We start from the raw sequence: 19,938 nt of genomic DNA, 5'->3' as shown, positions 1-19,938 counted from the left end.
CCAGCGTCCATGGCAGGAGAAACCGGAGGTTTGGGGCGGCCCCACAAGGGCTGGCACACTTCGTCAACATGACTAAGAGATATCGTCTGGGGGTGGCTGCACACAGGGGCCTCGTGGGCAGGCTAGCCACGGGCAAACAACCCCCTTACTCATGAGTAAGCTGCAGCTACATGTATCAACATAAGCGAATCTCAAAAGCCGTAACAATGAGTGAGGAAAGGTCTCAGAGGAATATATTGAATATATGTGTCTTTCAAAAGTACATGAAACTTAATATATTCGATTTACTATGTATACAGTAAAAATCAATAAAAAAGGACTTCCCTGGTGGTGCAGTGATTCAGAATCCGCCTGCCAACGCAGGGGACACGGGTTCAAGCCCTGGTCCGGGAAGATCCCACATGCCGCAGAGCAACAAAGCCCGTGCACCCCAGCTACTGAGCCTGTGCTCTAGAGCCCGCGAGCCACAACTACTGAGCCTGCGAGCCACAACTAGTGAAGTCCGCGAGCTAAACCCCGTGCTCCGCAGAGAGAAGCCACCGCAATGAGAAGCCCGTGCACCACAAAGAAGAGTAGCCCCCCCTCGCTGCAACTAGAGAAAGCCTGCGCACAGCAACGAAGACGCAATGCGGCCAAAAATAAATAAATCTTAAAAAAAAAAAATCAATGAAAAGCAAATAATCATAAACTATAAATCTCAAAATAACGGTTCCTCTTGGAAGTGGGGGTGGGGTGGATACCAACCAGGAAGCACACCCGAAGTCTCAGCAACACTGCTCAAGCCAGGCAGACCAGGGCCCGGGGCCTGGAGAGCTGGTTCTCACGTTTACACCGTGAGTCTTCCCCAGGTCCAGCAGCGACCTCGTCCCCTCTGCTGCCCTGACAGGGACCGGAGAGGAGGATGAGAAGGGCCATGCCCGCTCCCGGGACTGTGTAACTGCGCAGCCTTCCATTTTGTCATTAATTGAAATAATTTATTTCCATCATTCAAAACTAGGAGTTTAAAGGCACAGAGACAACTAAAAACATCTTTTCATCCATCAAATATTTTTACATCAAAATGTAGCAATTTCAACTATTTGAAAGTAAACCCAAAGTACAGTATCAAAAGAAAAGCAAATGGCACAGTATACAATCTTCCAAAAGCATTATAAAAAGAAGAGCTTTTATTGAAAAGCCTCTCCAAAGAGCTACATGCCCGAAATTAAATCAATCAATCAAGTAAGCCTGCGGCCTGGCCATATGAACACAGTGACATTGCAGGGTCCTGAAGAAAACAGACTGAAGAGAACTGTAATCTTCCAAGAGAACTGTGAGATCCCAAGAATAAAACAAACCAGTATTATTCCATTCACACCCATTTTTCCACAATCCCACGGGAATTCCACAATCCCATCAAGCTCGCTCCCACCTCCAGGGCTTCCCTGGTGGCGCAGTGGTTGAGAATCTGCCTGCCAACGCAGGGGACACGTGTTCAAGCCCTGGTCTGGGAAGATCCCACGTGCTGCGGAGCAACTAGGCCCGTGAGCCACAATTACTGAGCCTGCGCGTCTGGAGCCTGTGCTCCGCAACGGGAGAGGCCCGCACACCGCAATGAAGAGTGGCCTCCGCTTGCCGCAACTAGAGGAAGCCCTCGCACAGAAACGAAGACCCAACACAGCCAAATAAATAAATAAATAAATAAATAAATAAATAATTAAAGGTGCTAAAAACAAACAAAAAAGGAACACAGAAACTTCCCTGGTGGTCCAGTGGTTAAGAATCCGTCTTGCAACGCAGGGGGCGCCAGTTTGATCCCTGGTCAGAAAACTAAGATCCCACATGCTGTGGGGCAACTAAGCCCGCGCGCCTCAAGGAAAGATCCTGCATGCCGCAGCTAAGACCCGACGCAGCCAAAAAATAAATAAATAAATATTTTTTTAAAAAAAAGAATATAAAACCCTAGAGAATCTACAAGAAACCGTGAGAGCTAACAAATGAGTGCAGCGGAGCAAGGCTGCAGGACACAAGATCAATGTGCAAAATCAGAGGTACTTCTAACATGCCAGCAGTGAACATTCTGAAAGAGAAATTAAGAAAACAACATCATTTACAACAGCATCAAAAAAAAAAAATATCTAGGAATGGATTTAACCAAAGAGATGCAAGACTTGTACACTGAAAACCCACAAAATACTCGTGAAAGAAATTACAGACGACCTGAACAAGTGGGAAAGCCCTGTGTCTGCGCTGGGAGACAAGATAGTTACGAGGGCAGCCCTCCCCAAGAAGGAGCCCACACCGCCTCTCCCAAAGCTGGCCCAGGTCCTCACAGCCACAACCAAGTGTCATCAACGCTTTCCTTTAAACATCTCAGACGCTTGCAACTTACAGATCTACAAAAGTTCCGTGAAAGGTTTTTTGAGAGCAGGCAAGGAAGACATAGCTGAAATGTCTAGTACTCCTGAGTTGCCAGTTTTATTCCCTAAAAGGGTGATCAAAAAAAAAAAAAGGACAAATTCTGAGAAAGGTATAACCTTCTAAAACTGAACCAGGAAGAAATAGAAAATACGAACAGACCAATCACAAGTAATGAAATTGAAACTGTCATTAAAAATCTTCCAACAAACAAAAGTCCAGGACCAGATGGCTTCACAGGTGAATTCTATCAAACATTTAGAGAAGAGCTAACACCCACCCTTCTCAAACTCTTCCAAAAAATTGCAGAGGAAGGAACACTCCCAAACTCATTCTATGAGGCCACCATCACCCTGATACCAAAACCAGACAAAGATACTACAAAAAAAGAAAATTACAGCCCAATATCACTGATGAATATAGATGCAAAAATCCTCAACAAAATACTAGCAAACAGAATCCAACAACACATTAAAAGGATCATACACCATGATCAAGTGGGATTTATCCCAGGGATGCAAGAATTCTTCAATATATGCAAATCAATCAATGTGATACACCATATTAACAAATTGAAGAATAAAAACCATATGATCAACTCAATAGATGCAGAAAAAGCTTTTGACAAAATTCAACACCCATTTATGATACAATCTCTCCAGAAAGTGGGCATAGAGGGAACTTGCCTCAACATAATAAAGCCCATATACAACAAACCCACAGCAAATATCATTCTCAATGGTGAAAAACTGAAAGCATTTCCTCTAAGATCAGGAACAAGACAAGGATTTCCACTCTCACTGCTATTATTCAACATAGTTTTGGAAGTCCTAGCCACAGCAATCAGAGAAGAAAAAGAAATAAAAGGAATACAAATTGGAAAAGAAGAAGTAAAACTGTCACTGTTTGCAGATGACATGATACTATACATAGAGAATCCTAAAGATGCCACCAGAAAACTACTAGAGCTAATCAATGAATCTGGTAAAGTTGCAGGATACAAAATTTATGCATAGAAATCTCTTGCATTCCTATACACTAATGATGAAAAATCTGAGAGAGAAATTAAGGAAACACTCCCATTTACCATTGCAACAAAAAGAATAAAATACCTAGGAATAAACCTACCTAGGGAGACAAAAGACCTGTATGCAGAAAACTATAAGACCCTGATGAAAGAAATTAAAGATGATACCAACAGATGGAGAGATATACCATGTTCTTGGATTGGAAGAATCAATACTGTGAACATGACTATACTACCCAAAGCAATCTACAGATTCAATGCAATCCCTATCAAATTACCAAAGGCATTTTTTACGGAATTAGAACAAAAAATCTTAAAATTTGTATGGAGACACAAAAGATCCCCAATAGCCAAAGCAGTCTTGAGGGTAAAGAACGGAGCTGGTGGAATCAGACTCCCTGACTTCAGACTATACTACAAAGCTACAGTAATCAAGACAATATCGTAGGGCTTCCCTGGTGGCGCAGTGGTTGAGAATCTGCCTGCCAATGCAGGGAACACGGGTTCGAGCCCTGGTGTGGGAAGATCCCACATGCCGCGGAGCAACTGGGCCCGTGAGCCACAACTACTGAGCCTGTGCGTCTGGAGCCTGTGCTCCGCAATAAGAGAGGCCGCGATATTGAGAGGCCTGCACACCGTGATGAAGAGTGGCCCCCGCTTGCCACAACTAGAGAAGGCCCTCGCACAGAAACGAAGACCCAACACAGCCAAAAATAAATAAATAAATAAATAAAATAAAATAAAAAACACAATATGGTACTGGCACAAAAACAGAAACATAGATCAATGGAACAAGATAGAAAGCCAGAGATAAACCCAAGCACCTATGGTCAACTAATCTATGACAAAGGAGGCAAGGATATACAATGGAGAAAAGACAGTCTCTTCAATAAGTGGTGTTGGGAAAACTGGACAGCTACATGTAAAAGAATGAAATTAGAACACTCCCTAACACCATACACTAAAATACACTCAAAATGGATTCGAGACCTAAATGTAAGATGGACACTATAAAACTCTTAGAGGAAAACATAGGAAGAACACTCCTTGACATAAATCACAGCAAGATCTTTTTTGATCCACCTCCTAGAGTAATGGAAATAAAACCAAAAATAAACAAATGGGACCTAATGAAACTTAAAAGCTTTGGCACAGCAAAGGAAACCATAAACAAGATGAAAAGACAACCCTCAGAATGGGAGAAAATATTTGCAAACGAATCAACGGACAAAGGATTAATCTCCAAAATATATAAACAGCTCATGCAGCTCAATACTAAAAAAACAAACAACCCAATCAAAAAATGGGCAGAAGACCTAAATAGACATCTCTCCAAAGAAGACATACAGATGGCCAAGAAGCACATGAAAAGCTGCTCAACATCACTAGTTATCAGAGAAATGCAAATCAAAATGACAATGAGGTATCACCTCACACCAGTTAGAATGGGCATCATCAGAAAATCTACAAACAACAAATGCTGGAGAGGGTGTGGAGAAAAGGGAACCCTCTTGCACTGTTGGTGGGAATGTAAATTGATACAGCCACTATGGAGAACAGTATGGAGGTTCCTTAAAAAACTAAAAATAGAATTACCATATGATCCAGCAATCCCACTACTGGGCATATACCCAGAGAAAACCATAATTCAAAAAGACACATGCACCCCAATGTTCACTGCAGCACTATTTACAATAGCCAGGTCATGGAAGCAACCTAAATGCCCATTGACAGATGAATGGATAAAGAAGATGTGGTACATATATACAATGGAATATTACTCAGCCATAAAAAGGAACGAAACTGGGTCATTTGTTGAGACGCAGATGGATCTAGAGACTGTCATACAGAGTGAAGTAAGTCAGAAAGAGAAAAACAAATATCATATATTAACGCACGTATGTGGAACCTAGAAAAATGGTACAGATGAACCAGTTTGCAGGGCAGAAGTTGAGACACAGATGTAGAGAACAAACGTATGGACACCAAGGGGGGAAAGCCGCGGGGGGGTGGGCATGGTGGTGTGACGAATTGGGCGATTGGGACTGACATGTATACACTGATGTGTATAAAACTGATGACTAATAAGAGCCTGCTGTATAAAAAAATAAAATAAAATTCAAAAAAAAATACCAGAAAACAACCCTCGAATTATTAATCCATAAAACAAGGGGATTAGGTTTGATAATCCCTAAAACACCTTCCATTTGAAAAGTTTAAGGTTCTTCGATATCCAATGTAAAATTGTTTCCTTTAAAAATACATCATTTTCCCGGGCTTCCCTGGTGGCGCAGTGGTTGAGAGTCCGCCTGCCAGTGCAGGGGACGTGGGTTCGAGCCTTGGTCTGGGAGGATCCCACATGCCGCGGAGCGACTGGGCCCGTGAGCCACAACTACTGAGCCTGAGCGCCTGGAGCCTGTGCTCCGCAACAAGAGAGGCCACGATAGTGAGAGGCCCGCGCACCGCGATGAAGAGTGGCCCCCACTTGCCACAACTGGAGAGAGCCCTCGCACAGAGACGAAGACCCAACACAGCCAAAAATAAATTAATTAATTAATTAATTTAAAAAAATACATCATTTTCCCTAAATGTGTACTGCTCTTTTCATGGAGAATGTGAGCTCACACCAATAATCTGTACAGCTTAACATCTAAAATGCAACGAATGTGATTGGGGGGGCGGTGTGGAGCAGGCAGGGATGAGCAGCCCTAACACCACAAAACCGAGATGCAGCGGGGTCAGGCGGCCCAGCACAGAACAAGGACAAAGTCCAGGAACTGCTGAATGGACAACTTAGTACCAGGTGTCCCACACCGCAGGCCCCACCCCAGTCCTGCTGGACAGTCCCACTCTCTGCAAGTTCCACCAAGGCACCAGCTGCCCAGCCAGGAAAAAAAGGGACAGCACCCAAATGAACTAAACAGCTCTCTTCAGACAGACAGAAGGCAGTGCGCACTGTCTGGAAGCTCTCCAGCGTCTCTGTGGAGATCAGCACGGGAGCCGGTGCCCACCACACCTTCCCACGTTCGCGGGCATCACAAGCAGGGCACCTGCAGCCGCTGGGCAGGGAGGTGCAGGCGGGAACCCGGCCCCAGCCCAGCCTCTCAGGAGAGCTTTCCTGACGGCGGACTGACACCCAACTCTGTCCTCCCAGGAACCCGCAGTGGTCACAGAGCTCTCGAGCAGCAACGGTGGGCGGAGGGGCCAGCTGGCCACGTGCCTAGCATGTCTCTGTGCCGTCCGCACACACTCTGGCACGCGTCCTGCACAGAAGGGTAGCCCTGCCGCCTCACAGCTGCCCACCCCTGCCCTGCACCTGCTCTCCCTACACTGGCTCATTTAACCCTCATGACAACCCTGACAGTAACAGGATCGGGCTCCTTTTTTCTGTTGAGAAACCAGATTCTGAGATGTTGAATCATTTGCCTCAAAGTCAGGATCAAAGTCAGGCTGCAGAGCCTGTATCCACGAAGGTCACTCACACTACCACCTCCAACCCCACTGTGCACTCACAGCTTCTGGGACGCAGCTGAAGTCTAAAAGTGACCAAGCCCTTCTGACCCAAAATACCGACACAAGGCTGGTATTCACAAGATCGTTCTCAGCTCAGAGACCCAGGGCACGCTGAGCTCCTCCTCCCTCCAAACCAGGATCATGACTGATGCTGCCCTGCCTTGGCCTCCGGGCAGCACCCATCCCGCCGGTCAGCACCCCACCCAGCCTCTCTGCTGGCACCCCACCCGCTCCTGCGGTGTGGGTCTTCCCAACTCTCCCGGGGCCATCCAACCTGCCTCTGAGGTTCTAACAACCATATGGGTAGATCCCAATTCCCGTTCTCCAGCTCAGAGCTCCCCACTGAACTCACAAAGTCCAGCCACACCACAGACACATCCACAGCACACACAAGTGCACAGATGGAGCCCCAAGGCAATTATGACTGTATTTCCTGCCCTGGTTTAGGGTACCACTTTCTAGACGATCCTCCAAGCCAGCAACCTGCCATGCCCCTCTCACAATCGAAACCCAGTCCATTCCAGCTCCAAATCATCACTCTCTCCCCCTCCCTCCGCACCAGCCCGACTCCTGACTCAGGCGCAGTATTTCTGCACCTGTGTCATCACAACAACTTGATTCTCTCCACTTCCCACCACACTGCTGAGGAGTGAACGTGGCACGTTAGATTCACCCCTATGCACACCTCACTCTGCCCCCGGGTGTCACTGAGCTCATGAGGAACAGATTCGTGTTCAAACTTCAGACCCCATCATGGCACAGCACACGCGTACATGCACACACACAGCTGAGGAAAAGGCCTCACGGGACAGAAGCTCCGTCCTGCACGGCAGGCACCCCAGCGTTTCCTGCCGCGCTCCCAGAGCTGGCGGGGGTCGGCTCTTGCTGCAGGCGCACCCACTAAAGGTGACCTCACAGCCCATCAGTGCCACCACCCTGGTGGACAGCCCCAGGGACACAGGTGCTGAAGGATGCTGTCCCCAGCTGCCGCCGTGGCAACTCCAAATCTCGCCAAGTTTCTTGGAAACATCCCGTCTCACTCACAGGAGGCTGCCTCTCCCCTGCTGCCCATCTGGGCAGGTTCCTCTCCACCCTCCAACAGCACACTCAGGCCCCTCGCTTTCTTCCTTAACCTGTCGCTACTGTCCAGGCCGGCTTTCTGTTTTTACGTCACGTCACGATCATGCTGCAGGCCCCACGCTGCACCCTGGTCACCGGCAGGCACGTAATGGGAGGCCCCATGTGGAGGAGACCCTGAGCCTCAGGGGCACCAGAAGAGCACAGCTGATCAGTGGGCAAGCGGGTGTGGAAAGGAGGCCACTTCCCAAAGGCACGGTCAAGTGCTCGGCCCCGCACCTCCAAGCATCTGTGCCCTTTCAATCCACCCAGCTCACAGTCACCCTTTGACACAGATAAAAATTCACCTCAAATCCACGTGGTTTACGGACAAAATTAATCAGAGGTAAAAATACGGACAATAAGAAGCCCTCCCCGGCCAGCGTGTGTCCCTGCGAGCCCCAGCCGAGCGGCCATGCCTGGTGGGCTCCTGAGCAGCCACTCGAGGTCGCTGGCTCGGCGCTGCCTCACCTCCAGATCAGTGCGCGTCCAGGATGAAGTGTCCACGTTCTCCTTTCCATAGTCACCAATTCCTGACAGCACCGCACAGCCCTCCCTGTATGCCACCCCACACACTACATTCCTCCTCCACCTCACTACTGCCATGAGCCTTTCAAACTAGATTATCGAATGCAAAGCAAGTTTTGTTCACTAGCCCCAATTCAAGCAAGATTAAGCGTTCAGATTGACAGCTGTCCCTCAGGGAGCAGTGAGGGGTGGTGTGAGGCAAGGGGACACCGCCTCTGGCTCAGCCTGCAAGGACTGGGTAAGAAAACAACTACTTAATATATACCTGGTCTCTTCTTTAACCACAGTACCTGGGGTGAATGACACAAACAGGACCCTGGCCTCTAAATGCAGGAGTCTCCGCTCCCACCACTTACACTGCGTCTCACCCACCAGGAATTTAAGATCCTACCACCACCTGGCCTCTTCCACACTCCAGGTGTAAACACGTGGCCCAGAAGAAAGAATGGGGCTGCTCGGAAGATACGCCCTTGTACTTCAAAGACTTAAATCACCCGTGACTTGTCTCCTACACATTCCCACCCCCGAAAGATGCTTCAGATTCTGTGTGTCTGCGGTAAGCGTTGCAAAACTGTACTGTTTTATCTTTAATGCTTTCCAAGCAAATCTAATAAATGATCACTGATCTAGTCTCATTTGCCCATCCAAACCCCCAATTACAAAACCATGGAGACAGTCACCAGAAAGCGGTGTTTCTCAGCCTTGAGAATTCTTACCACCCTCACCCTCTAAAATAAGTTGGAGAGAACTAGTTTAAGAAGGAAGACCACAGAAATGAGAAGGTTCCACAGAAGTCACTGAAGCAGGAGTAGCAGGGCTGTGAGAATCCACACACCCACAGAGCCCAGGCTGCCCCGAGCTCAGAGGTAACCCACAGCCCCGTTTGTCAACACAAGGACACAGGGCTGCTAGTTGCTGGCCCACCAACCATGCTGCTTGGCCAAACAAAAGCCTATCCAACAGCCTAACACTATACGTGCCACGACAGACATCTCCTGGGCCCAAAACCTGCTTTGAGGGGTAAGATCCAATCCTTCCTTATTAAAGGGTAGAATGTGGATGGGCTAAATAGACTCCTTATGGCCAAACCACTCATGTGAAGTTAGGACTTGAATCGAGATCAACTTTGGGTTTCCAGTGATTCAATGTGTGATGAGTGATCTATGCTATGATCCCGGGCATGAGAGGGTGTCCCCACCCTGACGACTGCACAAACACACAAGCACAGCAAGAGCACCCTGAAACACCTCTGCACAGGGCTGCAGGGTGCGGGTGTGGTCTAATCAGCAGGTGTGCGCGTGAGCAGGGTGACCTGCCCCCGGGAGCCCAACACCCTCCCGCCAGCCCCTGGTCGCCATCCCTGCACAAACGTGCTTTCAACTTGTCAAGTCAAGGAGTGAGGGGTCTTTCTCACTTCAGTTTCTACGTTTAATTCAGTATGCTGGCAATGTTCTTCACCTCTAAACCACCTCTAATTTCCAGAAGAACAGCTCTGTTCCAGTGACAGTGCTGAACTGTTAAAGTGATGTGCTCATCAGCCAACAGGTCCTGCTACCAAGCAGGGAGACGCTGGCCCTCGCCCGCCACCCCAGTCTCCCAGGAAACCCCTCAAGCAAAGAGTCTCCATTCTGAAAAGTGGAGTAAAATTCTGTTCTGTTAAAACATAAAAATCCAAGTTTCTTTCCTGGTAGATGACCCTCATCAACACGAGAAACTCCAGTAGAAAACACACACTGTTTCCTGACAACAAGTATTACTCAGACCTCAGGATGATCATCCAGCAAGAATAAACCTACAGGGACTTCCCTGGTGGTACAGTGGTTAAGAATCCGCCTGCCAATGCAGAAGACACGGGTTCGAGCCCTGGTCCGGGAAGATCCCACATGCCGCGGAGCAACTAAGCCCGTGCTCCACAGCTACTGAGCCTGCGCTCTAGAGCCCACGAGCCACAACTACTGAAGCCCGGGTGCCTAGAGCCCGTGCTTTGCAACAGGAGAAGCCACCACGATGAGATGCCCGCGCACCTCAGCGAGGAGTAGCCCCGGCTTGCCGCAACAAGAGGAAGCCCACGCACAGCAACAAAAACCCAATGCAGCCTAGAATAAATAAATAAAATTAATTAATTAAAAACAAAACAAAACAAAAATGACACTTACGGATCCTGTGAGCGAGAATACAAGAGAAAGGCCGCCCAAAGTCTTCCATTATACACCGACACTGGAGCACTGTTTGCCTTGGTGCCTGCCTTCCTCCCCAGCAGCAGGCACCAGGCCCGGAAGTGAGGCGCTTCCCCCAGGGCCTCCTCCCAGCAACTGCTCTCTCCTCCACTAGCCCCCACACCTCCCCACCAAGTCCCCACTGGCACCTCTGAGCAAGCAGCCACTCCCGGGAGGTCCCAGTCCCTCCCAGTCTGGCTACACACCTCCACTGGCTTTGCGGACGCAGAGCTCGGACCCAGGCCTCCTGGCCTGTGGGCTTCACTTCCACAGCTCTGCTGCCCCTGACACCTCTGTGGGCACCAGCTTGTACCCTTCCTACAAGTCGCCTTCCGATGCCCCTTCATGCTGCAGCCAGCTTAATTTCCTGAAGATCAACGTGGGGCAGTGCATGCAAGCTCAGACCAGGGACAGTGGAGCGTGACGGCCGTCGTTAAAATTCTGACCCTGCCACTGTTTTGGCAGTGACCTTTTGGTACATTCTAACAGCCTCTGTCATTCTTAAGTTTTCTCATCTGTAGAAAGAGAAGTTCCTGGATACAAAATATAAAATGAATATACACAAGCCAACTGCATTTCTAGACACCAGCAACAATCAAAACTTATGATGAAGACAGGGGACAGTGTCACCAGGATAGACAAGCTGACCAATGGGACACACAAAAGCTCCAACACAACGTGGGCACACATGGGGAGAGCTGATTCATGACAGTAAGCAACGCAGGTCAGCAAGCAAAGAACAGTCCACTCACGGACAAGGCTGGGCCAGTTGGCTTCCGCAGGGAAGACTGTGAGCAATCAGCTCGTACGCAGACATCAGTCTGGGACAGATTAAAGGCTTAGGTGTAAATAGCAGAAGTACAAAATTTTCAGAAGGTACAGGAAGCTATCTCTATGTCCTTGGGACAGGAAAAAATTTCTTAACTAGGAATGATGGTTCATGATCCACAGTTTGAAGACACTGTCCTAGAGGATGTGGCACAGATCCTTCTAAATAAAAGGATTCAATATCCAGGCCACAAATCTAAGTACATTTTTCTGTTCATCTCAGGGGTAAATATCACGACAGAACATCACCTTAATGCATGACCTGTTGTTCAAAATGCATGTATATGCACAACAACAACAAAACTCTTATCTTTCCTCCTCAGCACTGAAGGTTCAAGTAAGTCCCATTGTTTTTGGTAAACAGAAAAGATTTTTGAAAAACTGAACAGTATTTAGGTATAAGCACCTCTATGTATGAGTCATGAGCACAATTATATATGACCTCTGAATATATAACACTAAGTTAATGGTTTTATTTCTAAGAAGACAGAATCAAATACACAGGCCCTTTTAGTGCTAAAAACTGCACCAAAGGGAAAAACCAGTGACAAAGGTCTCCATGTAAAACAGTGATTTATGGATATAAGTGAGGGGAATTTCCTGGAGGTCCAGTGGTTAGGACTTGGCACTCTCACTGCCGGGGGCCCAGGTTCAATCCCTGGTAGGGGAACTAAGATCCCATAAGCTACGCAGTGCCAGGGTGGGAGGGCGGGGTTTGGCTGCTGGCCCGAGTTTGTGTTGACATTGTTATTAAATTGTTAGTAATAAAATTTTAAAAAGCGGGGGCGGGGGGAATGAGAAAACTCATCTAAAATGCAAAGCAAGAGGAAGTTGAAACCTACAAGAGAGAGCCTCAGTACCCAGGACTGTGAAAATGACCACCCCGCCCACAAAGGAGTGCCTGCCCTACTCGGCACCCACATCAGCCACACGCAGCACCAAAGGCAAACCCAGCCCCGTGCAACGTCCACGCCACGTTGTTACACACGGACCCCAGGTAAGCTGAGCAGTGACCGCGGCAGAGGTCAGCTGGGTCTGGACCCACAGCCAGCCTGAGGAGGCGGGCTGGGAGGCACCGCACAAGGCTTTCAGACACAGCACCACGGCCCACGCCCTCTGCTTGTCCTTGGTTTGGGAGCTGAGTCAAGTCCACCATTTCAACTCTGTGATCTGTGACTCTACTCTCAGAAAAAGAGGCGCAGAGGGATTCACTGCAAACCAGGACCAAGGTCCGCAACGTAAAAGTACCCTCACTTCCAGCCCTGCGTTCTTTCTCCTACACCATTCTGCCAGCCTCCTTCTACTCTCTGGTCTTCAAGGGGACAATGGAATGATTCACACCACAGGCCTCCTCCAAAGAATCCAGCGTGCTGCTGTTGAACAATGGGCAGCTAACAAATACATTAATATAAAATGTCAATGGTCCTGGGGGAGGGGCAAATGGGAACAGGAGAACTGAGAAAAGACAACCACCAGACCAACAGCAAGCCGAACTAAGGGCCCGTAGAAGTCGGACCCAAATAGCCACAGGGGCAAAGCCCTGGAGAGGGCTGCAGGGGCCAGCAAGGGGGCTACCCATTCTGGGGGCTGCGGGTCCCGCCAGCACTTCCTGCAGTCTCGCCAGAGCACTGTGCATGTGCTAAAACTCCCTGGGAGGCAAGTCCTAAAAAATTTAAATGAGTTTTCATTCTGAAAAGACTAAAGAAATTCTCAAAACAGAGTCTATTACAGATTTTTTTTAATATTTTTCAAACCCAATGTCAGAATACATTCTGCCACCCAATAACAAATGCAAAGTCATAAAAAAAAATCAATCTTCAAACGAAGAATTATTTCAAAGATGTGCAAACCTGATTCTAAAAAATTAAACCTACCCTGCATAATTAAACAGAAGCTGCACGCAGCAATCTATGTAACCCAGTGTTGCCATAGTGAGCCCTTGGCGCTGGCCAATTACAGCCACTCACGGAAAGCTGCCTTTCCCACATCCTCCCTGCAAAATGCCTTCCTAAAATCAGCCGAGATCTCAGTCTGACAGTGCATTTGTTGGAAAATTTCAAAACAATTTATTCTAGTTTAAATAACTCCAAATTAAAAGTCTGTCACTTACAAATCCTTGCACTGGAAGCAAAATCAAGATGAGTTGTGACTAAGATCCTAGAAATACACTTTTTTTAAAGGTAATAAGCATTAATTCACCGATCTGTGAAGGGTTAGATAGGCCTGAATGTCCTTGGTGGACACCACGAGGGCACAGCACAGGACAAGGGGTGCAGGCACCGTAAAGGACAGAGCAGGGAGGGAGGCAGCTGGGCAGACGCAGGGCCCAAGTGACACCCACAGACGGTGGTGCCTGGGGAAGGTGCCAGGCCCTGCCTCCGTCCTTCTCACAGGGGCTTAATCTCAACAGTCTACATTCTCCTCTAACTCTTTAAAACATAATTTAAAACTATGTTTTTGGACATGATAGATCTTATCTAGACAACGCTTTGTAAACTATCTCAGAACGCTGCCTGTTAACAAGAGACCAAGACTTCTAAGACTCTTCCTTTTCCTTTCCCTAGAGTTTTGCTCAAAACTGATGCTGAATATAGAAAATTCTAGGGAATTCCCTCGTGGTCCAGTGGTTAGGACTCAGTGCTTTCACTGCCACGGCCAGGGTTCAATCCCTGGTCGGGGAACTAAGATCCTGCAAGCCTGTCTTCATCTCTCTCTCTCTCAATTCCTCTAGGTTTTTGGCCAAAACAAATCCATTTTTACTGAGCTGGAGCGTGTCATTCAGAAGCGGTTTTACATACCCTAAGACTTGTTTCCAAAAGACGTTTGTAAGCAGCTCGTGGAGAAGCCTGCGTCTTAAAAAGGGCAGACTGGGGCTGCTTCAGCCCCTCCCCCCACCCCATCTACCAGGAATGCTGGTGGATTCCAGATTCTCACAGGAAACCCGCTCCTGCGGTGCTGGGGTGTGCCCGCGCCACCCCACCCCTGGCAGCACGAAGGCCTGGGCTCCCAGCAGCCTCCAAGCTGTCACCACCACTCCCCCCCCGCTGGCTCCTGGCCACTGTTCGCAGCACTTCACCACAAGAGCCAGTCTCTCTCCCTCTTTCACTAGAAAGATAAATAGGAATTTTTACTCTAGCCAGGAAATGTGTCAAATGTGAAGCATTTGATACGAGGCTTGTTCTTAGTCAGCAAAAACAAACAAGTACCTGGCACACCAGGGCATCAGGTGCCCTCCAGTCAGTGGGGGGATGACACACAAGGAGCAGGTGGGTCCCCAAGGCACACACACTTCCCCAGCACCACCCCGTACGTGTGTGAGGATGCAGCCACACACCCTACCTGCCCACTGCGCAGGGAAACTCTGTAAGCAACACCCTCCCCACACAGGGCCTACCAGACCTGTTAAGACCTTTCAACAAGTTTTGCAACCAAGAGAAATGAATTAAGGACACTGGAGGGGTGAGTGAGAAACACCCTTTTTTACACGTAAAGATACACAAATCCGACGAATTAAATGGGGGCACAAAACAATGACCTATTACCTAGACAAGTTCAGAAGCAGGTCTGCACGTGTGGTGAGGGATGGACCTCGAGCCACATGGGTGCAGAGTGAACGCACTTTGAGAACAGAGGTCTGTCCCTGGAGGACAGTATGAAGCAAAACTGTGCTAACGTGTAACTGCGGTGCAGGGAGTAAGCAAGGACACAGCACCTGCCAGGCTGGACAGGTGATCAAGTCTCAGGGTCAGGTACACAGCCTTACGGGGACATTCAAGGGCCCCAAGGCTGGGTCAAAAGTTGATGGAAAGTTTAAATCTGAAATCAGTAATAACTCGCTTAGATATTTTACCAAGGAAAGTAGTTAAATAAGCTTTATACTCCTGCGTGAAATAGTAACAAGACTCGAAAAAGATAAATAGGGCTGTGCAACTTTTAAAATTACAAACAAAATAAACACACTGTACTGCAAGCCTCCACGTCAAAAAGCAGTGAGCACAAGAATTTATCAGTAAAAAAGGTTTTCATGCCTAGAGATACTCTAGTTATAATTCCCCCCTGAAATATAACTCTGAACAGACGGAAAACTGCAAGTGGCTGCTTGCCCGAAATTTGTTGTGCATAAAAGGCTTTCTGCTGGAAAGGGCAGCTGAGCGTGAAAACATGCTTTCTTCAGACAGCCTACTTCTGAGAGGGGGTTGCAGGGGGGCCAGCTGCCAGCATCAGCAGCTTTACCCACTACGAAAGCCTGGATCTCGGCCCAGAACCCCATCCGTCTCTGGACTGCACCTGAAACCCGACCAGACCGAGAGCACCAAAGGAGCCAAGCAACCACCCTCTCTATCACTGCCTCTTCTCCCAAACGCAGGAAAAGAGAAGGAGGCCGGTCGGTGTGGGCCGCCAGGGGACTCACCAGCATGCAAGCCCTCTTTCCCGAACTCTAACAAACAGAAATCAACCACGGAGCACCGACCAGAGACCCCGGCTAGACTTGTCCCTGCAGGGCACGCATCGGGCCGGCCGAGGGGGTCCTGGGGGCGTCCACGGGAAGACGGGCCCCGGACCACGCAGGCACCCGCACGGCACATGCCAGGCACCGGCCGAGCTCCGAGGCCGGGACGCGTCACGGGGCGCCCAGGCACTAGCTTCCCGAACCTGGATCTCTGCACAGTGGGCTGGGCCCAGCGGAGGAGACTGCAAACGACCGACTCCTCCCTGGAAAGCTGAGACCCTATCTGTGTGGCTTGCTCGCCAAAGGAAACCCGGCTGCTTGGACAGGGCGAGGAGCACCACGATTCCACCAGACACCCGGCGCCCGCTTTGGCTCGAGCGCTCCAGCCGCACAACCCCACGCCCGGAGCGGCGGCCTCGCAGGCCCACGCGCACAGGAAGCGCGCACCCCACACACGCCTGCGCACACACGGCCAGACCGCCGCCCCCACCACCTGCCAGCTGGGGACGCACCTCCCCACACCCCAAGCAGCGAGAGCACAGCCTCTTCGGTCGAACACGGGGACAGGCAGCGACCCAGGTGGACAGGACGTGGGGCAGACGCCGGGACACAACATGGGGAACAACAAGGGGAGTCACGGCGGGAGGCCCCGGCAGAAGACGGCTCCGGGGCACCAGGGCCGCCATGCAAGTCCCACCGCTGACTCCGCAAGTCCAGGGAAGAACCAACCAGCTCTGTGGAGCCCAAGATGCTGCCCCCTGGAGCCATGGCCTACCACCCGCGGGCAGCCCTAACCCCCCAAGCCTCCCTAGGACCAGTGCCCGAGCCCCCAGTGATCACCCCCACCTCCTCCAACTGCCAGAAACAAAAGAGAAGTCATCACAGGCACAGTGACGACACGTCACCTCACATCCCATCCCCACTCTTACGCTGATATCCTGACAGCCTCTTGACTAAAATCAGTAAACAGGTGTGTATATGTATGCATGTATGTATTTTGGCTGTGGTGAGTCTTCGTTGCTGCACGCGGGCTTTCTCTGGTTGCAGCGAGGGGGCTACTCTTCATTGCGGTGCATGGGCTTCTCATTGCGGTGGCTTCTCTTGTTGCGGAGCAGAGGCTCTAGGTGCGTGGGCTTCAGTAGTTGTGGCACACGGGTTCAGTAGTTGTGGCTCATGGGCTCAGTAGTTGTGGCTCATGGGCTCAGTAGTTGTGGCTCGTGGTCTCTAGAGCACAGGCTCAGTAGTTGTGGCACACGGGCTTAGGTGCTCCACGGCATGTGGGATCTTCCCGCACCAGGGCTCGAACTCGTGTCCCCTGCATTGGCAGGCAGATTCCCAACCACTGCGCCACCAGGGAAGTCCCCATTTTTTTAAAAAAAGAAAGATTTTTTAAAAAGATTTTTAAAAAGGAAGGACTAGCCTAACCTAGCATATGTTCTGCAACAAGTGAACAGCAAAGAGAACATGAAGTTTTGTTTTTAAGAAGAGTCTACCTAAAACCACTGTCCTGAGGAACAATGCCCTTACAGCTCTACAGTAACTTTCAAAGGGCCTCCTAACCGCGTTTGTGGAGGAAGTCAGAAGTGCATGGTCAGCTCCTAGTCAGACGTGATCTCAAAGAATGCACCGCCAGGACGGAGAGCCAATGGGAAGCAGGCAGAGGCCCCCCAGGCTGAACTGACCCTGGAGGGGGCACCGGAAGCCAGACCTGAGGTTTCCAGGTACAGCAAGGGCTGAGATGTAGAAAAGGTCCAACACATGAGCTCTGAACAGTCCCCTAAAGCTTGGGCCAGAATCACGAGTGGTGAGAATAAGGAAAAAGAGGTGAGGTTTTTCCTTGGCACTTGCACCTAAAAGGAACTTTTAAGACAAAGTCAATCCGGCAACCAGGTCACTAAGGGCTTCAAGTGAGCTCATGAAATCCTCTGGCAGGAACCTGGAGGTACACTGAGGGTACCCCTGAAGCTCTGCCCAGGCGGAGCCCCCCCACACCAGGCCCTGCACGCGGCCTCTGCCCACACCCATGCTCTGCACCTGTGCGCGCACGTGTGCGCCTCCAGCGGCCCCTCCTCCTGGCCCCCGTCCTGGTTAAGGCCTCCGGGGAGCAGAGCTAGGGAAGAACACAACGTGAGGCCCGGCCCACAGTCCAGCTGCCACCGACGACAGCACCCGACTAGACCTAGCCCCAGCTTGGCCTGAGCTGTCCCCACAGGAAGGGCACGTCCAGCTGGCCACCTCAAGCTCCGTGCTCAACTCTGGTGACCCGCCCACCTCCAGTCCACGCTCCTGCCCTCCCACCCAGCACCCCCCATGCACTTTACCCCGGGGGACCCTTACCAGCAAACACCCTGAGGTCTCCCCTGCCTGTCACTGAACCGGCACGAATGCCAACAACGGGGCCTGGCAAAGGGCTGCAGGAACATCACACAAGTGCAGACTGCAGTGTCCACACCGTGCGGGCGCCCACACAGCAGGACTCCTGCTGGCCCCAGGGCCCCTGTCACGCCTCAGCAAGTCCCAGAGGCGTCGCCCTACTCGGCCCAGGCACCGCCTCTTCTCCCTCTTCCTAAGCAGGCAGCATGCAGGCCCCCGGCTTCCATGATGGCTCGCCCTGTGCTCTTCCAGGAAGGACAGGGACCCTTCCTGCCTTAGGCCGAGCCTCCCCAGCAGCCTTCTCTGCCAAGCTTTGCCTTCTGTACCTCATGCTACACATACACTACCCTAACACGTGGCACCAGGGCCTCTGTAACTAACTCCATCCTCTCCGCAGTCCTCAGAGCCCGCTGCTTTGCCTTGTGCGCCTCCCCCGCCCACCAGCACCCACCCCCCCCGCAGCGCTCACCACACTGTCCTCTTCTCCATGCTGACCAACCTTGGTCCCTTTGCATGCTTAGGCCCCTCGGCCATTCTGTCCACTGGTCACCTCCTTACTCATCCCACAGAGCCCAGGTCAGGAGCCCCTTTCCTCAGGACACATGAGGACAGCCCCTGAGCTGAGGCGATCGCCACTGCCTTGGGCCACGACTCTGCCTCCTGCTCATTTCTAGGACGTTTCTAATGTCACACACCACACTCATCTGCCTGAAGATTCCATCGAGGATGTGGCTGCCAATCAAGGGCAACCGTGCCCTCCGGACGGTCCCGTTGAGCCTCTGCTCCCCTCCCCCGCCCCGAGGGAAGCGGCTGTCCCCTCCTGTCCGTGGTGGTGGTCCTGGGGTGTCACGGGCACTCTTCAGTTACAAAGTTCAGCAAACATTGGTTAATGGGTTCCATAAAGCACTCAACTGCTGCTTTGCAAGACACAGAGAATTGCCGTCATCAGGCCATGCTGCCCGGTGCCGTGCTGGCAGGAACCAGGGCCTTTCTGCACACACAGGAACTTCCCACTTCCAGGCCGAATCTTCGTGTCATCTTTCAGAAGACATTCCAACATCAACTGTACCAAGACTTTTACTACCACAATATACATAACAACTAAATTTAAGCAGTTTAAACAGCAATGACGAGGTCCAGCCAAGTGCAGGGAATTACAACTAGTTAGGACCGCTGCCGATGTCCAAGACATCCCCTTCCAGAGTTGTAAAACATCACACATCTTGGAATCAACATGAAAAGACAGCAGTGATGGATTTATAAAAACTGTTTTCTGATAACAGGCAAAGAGTTCCTTAAGGGCAGCACCTGAGCACTGTTGCCCAGGGCCTGGCACCTAGGGGGCTTTCAGTACATACATGATGAGAAGCTAAGCAAAGCAGAATCTCAAGAGGTGGAAAGTCCCTTCAAGGCCACTCAGACCAGGAGCTCTCATACTTTTCCACACATAATCCATGGTGAGGAACACAACTGACACCCTGACCCAGGAT

At 50.3% G+C, this 19,938-nt stretch overlaps 1 protein-coding gene across 15 annotated transcripts in view; it reads right to left on the bottom strand.

Moving 5' to 3' along the window:
• ANKRD11 (ankyrin repeat domain containing 11) overlaps positions 1-19,938 on the bottom strand; it is a 164,436-nt gene that overhangs the window by 100,767 nt on the left and 43,731 nt on the right. The window lies entirely within an intron of this gene.

Source organism: Balaenoptera borealis (assembly GCF_965194805.1).
Source record: "Balaenoptera borealis genome assembly, chromosome: 19".
Taxonomy (NCBI): domain Eukaryota; kingdom Metazoa; phylum Chordata; class Mammalia; order Artiodactyla; family Balaenopteridae; genus Balaenoptera; species Balaenoptera borealis.
This window is presented reverse-complemented; position numbering and strand designations above follow the sequence as displayed.